Raw genomic sequence first — 6,000 nt, forward strand, 5'->3', positions numbered from 1 at the left:
TTTGCTACAGAGGTAAATGTTATATGATAAGAGGGATTTTCCCCAATCCTATAGTCATTTTTGACCAGATAGAGGGAATGGGTGGTGGTGAAGGAGTTACCATTTAAGAAGCACGCACTATTCTGTATTAGAGTTTTTCACTCTTACCTTTAAGATACATTTTATTGTCTCCACTTACTCAGGAGGAAACCATGACTCAAAGCTGTTAAGAAACTGCTCAAGTCCCAACTGCTCTTCAATGGCAGGATGAAATCTGCATTTATTTTAGGATAAACCCATAAATTTCCCACTGCACTACTCTCATTCCACAATGCTGACCATGCTGCCTAGAGAATGGAATCTTTCAGGTCAATCTTCTAATTTAATTGATGTAGGAAATGAAGATAAATGAGAAAAAATGATCTGCACAGTTTCACTAACTGTGAAACTTGGGTGGAAACCAGCGTGTAACTTAGTATATTTCTAACATATTTGTTTTTTAGAATAAACCACACTTTTAGAGTAAAAAATCATTTTTCTTATTGGTGATTCTTCCACTGCATAGCAGCACAATCTAATTCAGTAGATATTTTTAGTGTGTGTCATAGTTTTCTCAACTACAAGCTCAGAAAATTGCAATAAATACATTTCCAGCTATGATATCTAAACTTTAGCTATGGAACTTTGGAGTCTACAGGCGATTCACTACCAAATTATAAGCAAAAGTAAAGTAAGTTGATATTTATGAAAATCCACAGTAACCATTCAAATCAAGCAAGAGTTTCATATAATATAAAATATATTTTTACTTGAATTTAGCAGGTTAAACATAATAATTGGAATAAAGTCAGCAGAAATGCTGGAATATTGATCTTTTTTTCATAGAAAAATTTGTTAGTTTTTAAATCCTCTTTAATTTAAAAAAAATGTGTTGGGGTTATTAATTTCAATTTGAAGTTTCTTAGTGATCCCAAGTGTCCAGAAAGTAAAACGTTTCATTCAGTTTTCACAACAGTTCTTTAAGTGAGACATGTATTCTGTTTTTCTTTTGAACAAAGGTAGAAATGGAGCCAGCTTCATTTCGAGGCTAAGCGACGTTCCTCAGATCACATAGCTCATTATTATATCCCTTCTCTCTTTTAAGTTAATCCTCTATCTCTGCATTCCAGGTGATACTGTCCTGCTTTGGACTCTGTGCATCAATTGTTTCTGCTCTTGAATATCCTTAGCTATCAGTCTCCATGGCTCCCTTCACCTCATCCTCTACATTTACAGGAGGGAATGCATAGCATGTAGGTGTCTGGAGTCAGCATGTCAAAATTTGTTCTGTCAGCAGCTAGTTGTGTGAACACAGGGAGGCCATTTTACCTCTCTTCCTTCAGGTGCCTCATTAAATGAGGAAGTGCTATGGATATTATGAGAATATTTAAAACTACACACATAGAGAATGAAACTAGGGCCCAACCTGTGATAATCCTTTAGTAAATGTTATTTATCTTTATAAATACTACTTGACTGGGAATCAAAGCCGAAACCTTTTGGTATACTGGAAAACGCTCCAACCAACTGAGCCACCAGGCAGGGCACCAGGATTGTATTTTAATACTCTTCCCATCCCATGCTATATTCTCTCCTTTGAAAATCCCACCAACTCAGAAGTCTTCAATTTTAACATATATGGTAATTGCATCCCATACTGAATCTCCAGTGCCCAATTTTCTGCTGAAATATACATTTTTGCTGGTGATATCCAATTGTCTTTAATGTGGATATATCAAATTAAGCATATCTCAAACTAATCTCCTTACTTTCAAAATAACTAACATCTCCTCGCATACTTACAGTAGAAGATACTACCTTACATGTAGTTAACAAGTAGATATCCAAAATTTGTATTTTAAGTTTCCTCTACCCTCAGCTCCATATAATATTTGTCAGAAAATTGTATTAGTTGCACATTGAATATGTTTCTCAGATATACAGAGGTTAACAAAAGTAGGTTTAGAGTTGTAATTCAAATAAATAATACAACATTAAAAAATAATACAAGAACAAACTTTTTGCATATTCACAACTGTAAACCCACTTTTGCCCTCCCCTGTCATTACTAGCAAATGTAGAAAAATAAGAAAACATCAAAGGTAACACAGAGTAGGAAACATATACTAGAAAATTAAAATATCACCCAGAACTAAAGAGAGACTATTTCTTGAAACATTATTTTATGTATTTTTATAATGAGAATTTAATAGTAATCCTACCCCATTTAGCAATCAATTATAAACATTATATAGCACATTTTTATTCAAACAATTGCCAACTAGAATAATTTTAGACCATGAAAGAAATAACTAGCATCAGATTGACTGATCATTTACCCAAAAAATAGATATATCCCATAAAGAAGGTGCTCAGAATTATGTCAGCAAATAAGTTGGCTTGGATTATACTGAAAAAAAAAAGATAAAAAAAATTTAGTCATTTGAAAGGATAAGGCTTGAAAGGTTTCTACTCTGGTACAATATAAATGATTTATTGAATGCTCCTTAAAGTGATAACAGTTCTAGCTATATTACATATGGAGGTCAGACCTAAGAACAAATGTTTTCAATCACCCTTCTGTTTTCTACATATACAAGAAATACAATTAAAATGAATATTAATATAAAAGGAAATATTTCAGAAATGTGCGGCCTAAGTGTGTTTTCAGGACAAGTATACTGCCGACTTCTCAGTCCTTTGCTTTGTTAATGCTGAGGAAGGGGTAAGAAATTATGATATAACTAGTAGCCCTGTGCATAAATCCGTGTGCCAGTAACTCTCTGCGGGGCCTGGCCGCTCCGCACCTGCTGCCCAGAGGCTCTCCACGGCCCAGAGGCCCATCTGTGGCTGGGCGTGGAACACTTGCCTTGCAACGAAGCAAGCATTCCGCCAGGCTGCTCATACTGCCCACTCTCAGCGGCCGCCCCCCGGGACTGGGGGACTCCGGCGGGGCTGAGAGGACTGGGCGCCACATCTTTGTGATGGAGTGATGGTTAATTTGCATATTATCTTTTTATTAGATAGGATTCCTGTGAGGAAGCCCAGGTCTTTTTGTGGAGTGGATGACTGTTCCCCAGGATTCATCATAAATAGTCTTTCATTCCTGTCAAAGCACATGGTCCTGATTTTAGTAATATAGAAGGAAGCTTCCAAAACACAAGTGCTCCTTGTACTTTATAAGAAGAGGGGTCCAAAGGTCATCATCAAATAGATTTTAAGGTTGCCTATATTATCCTCTATTGGGGCTTCACATAACATTCGAAAGTACAAAGATTCAACTAAGTTTAATTCAATGATTCCCTAAATGTCTGACCATGGTACCCTTTTGGCTCGTAGCAAGTACTAATGCAACCACATGGTAATTCTAAGAGTGGATTTTTACCCATGTAATTAACACTTCTCAAGATAACTGTAAGAATGTTATATTTTCTCAACCAATGTTACTCTTGGGAAACACTGAAAAGAAAATATCAACTCTGAGTTGTATCTGTATCAGAATAATGGCCGATACCTACTCATGCCTGCTTTGCCTGGGGACAAAGGCATTAGCACAATTACAAAGCACCTGGGTGGAGTTGGGTAGGCTCTACAACACCAAACATCACTACTTTAATTCATTACCTTTGAAGTATGGATTGAATTTCATTATTTTCTGATACTTAGGTCTTAAATTAAAGGGTTACTGAATAAAATGTTATAACAAAATTTTAACCATGACCTTGGTTTTATTACTCTTATTACCTTAACAAATGTGTCATTTGATATCAAGAATTATTAAAATACTAGAGGCTCAGTGCACGAAATTCATACAGGGGGGTTGTCCCTCAGCCTAGCCTGCACCCTCTCCAATCTGGGACCCCTTGAGGGATGCCCAACCGCCCATTTAGGCCCGATCCCACTGGTTGGACATCCCTCTCACAATCCAGGACTGCTGGCTCCCAACTGCCCTCCCCTGCAGGCCTGGTCCCCCCCAACTGCTCTCCCCTGTAGCCTGGTCCCCCCAACTGCCCTCCCCTGCTGGCTGGTATTCCCTCACTGCCCTCCCTGCTGGCCTGATCACCCACAACTGCCCTCCCCTGCAGGTCTGGTCCCCCCCAACTGCCCTCCCCTGAAGGCCTGGGTCCCTCCCAACTGCCCCCTCCTGCAGACCTTCCCCCCGACCCAAATACCTTCCCCTGCAGTCTTGGTCCCCCCCAACTGCTCTCCCCTGCAGCCTGGTCCCCCCCAACTGCCCTCCCCTGCTGGCTGGTATCCCCTAACTGCCCTCCTCTGCTGGCCCGGTCATCCCTAACTGCCCTCCCTGCTGGCCTGATCGCCCACAACTGCCCTCCCCTGCAGGTCTGGGCCCTCCCAACTGCCCTCTCCTGCAGGCCTTCCCCCCGACCCAAATGCCTTCCCCTGCAGTCTTGGTCCCCCCCAACTGCCCTCTCCTGCTGATCTGGTCTCCCCAAACTGCTCTCCTCTGCTGGCCCAGTCACCCCTAACTTCCCACAACTGCCCTCCCCTGCAGGCCATTTTGTGGTGGCCATCTTGTGGTGGCCATCTTGTGTCCACATGGGGGCAGCCAACTTTAATCACATGGGGGTGGCCATCTTGTGTCTTGGTATGATGGTCAATTTGCATATTACTCTTTTATTAGATAGGATTTAAATATTCTAAGCCAAGGGAGGCAATAGTCTTGGGGAACAGAGCTGGTCTCAGAGAAAAGAAATGCATAACAAGGAGCTGTTCATAAAATGAGCATCTCAGCAGAGATGAGTGCATCATCACAGCACATCATCCCCGAGGGATGAAGAAAAGTCGGGACCTGAAGCAAGACTGAAAGTCAAGAAAGCATTAAAAACATATCCATACCTAACAGACAATTATGTGTGCTTATACACAATTTGTTGAACGTTATGGATATTATGTTTAATGTGAAAAAGAGGTGTTAAAATAGAAGTATGTATATTTAGAACTCAGAAAATCAAGGAATAAATGAAGTGAATAAAGGAATGATATATGGAAATTTTGCATAGATATTTCTCGAGAAATGATACAAAACCAAAGGGCTTAAAGCAAGCATTATTAACCTTTTTTAGTGTCACTTATTGTCCATTGATGGTAGCTTAGGGACTTGGGAAACCATGCAAAATTTCAGAATTTTTTAAAACAAATTTTGGGAGGAGAGGATTCATAGTCTACATTAAACCTCAAAGGGCTACCTGATCATAAAATATTAAAAATCATGACTTGAAGTAATCATTGACTATCCTCTAGTCAGTGGCATCTTGTATCTGTAAGCAAACAATTTGTAATAAGCATCTCCTACTATTTCCACTTATTTTTCCAAAATGTAATCTAAGTCTTAGGGAGTTGTTCTGAGATATTACTCCTAGGAGATTAACTTATTTCTATTTCATAAACAGTATATTAAAGATATTGATAGTCATACCTCAAAATAAAGTGGGACCTAGAGATAACATAATCTGATTTCTACTTTTGATGACTTACTTTAAAATAGTAAGAAGTCACCTAACTGCTAAATTATATGGATGTGAAATCTAATAGGCTTCTTTTCACAACGGGATTTTTAGCACGTTTTATCTTGTTAAACCTAAACTCAAAACTTATCCCTAGCTTGTGTCATTATATGCCTATATTACTTCAGCAGCTGTCACTAATATGACTTTTACCTTAAGTAACATTCTTATTATTAGACTAGCATTGGTATTTTGGCTGATCAGATGAACTTTAATGGTCTATGTAGATCTCTTTCCAGCATTTATTTATTTATCTCACTCATTTAAGCACAAATTTTGTTAGACACTCAAATTCCAGACCATGGGCTCTGGAGTCCTATAGACGTGGTTCGAATTCTGGCTCTGTCACTTACCAGCTGTGTGACTTTGGGAAAGTTAGTTTACATATCTGTTGCCTCAGACTTCTCATCTGTAATATGGATTATAATAAATTTACTATGGGTATCTTGCTCAGCCC

Source organism: Cnephaeus nilssonii (genome assembly GCF_951640355.1).
Source record: "Cnephaeus nilssonii genome assembly, chromosome: 1".
In the NCBI taxonomy this organism is placed as follows: domain Eukaryota; kingdom Metazoa; phylum Chordata; class Mammalia; order Chiroptera; family Vespertilionidae; genus Cnephaeus; species Cnephaeus nilssonii.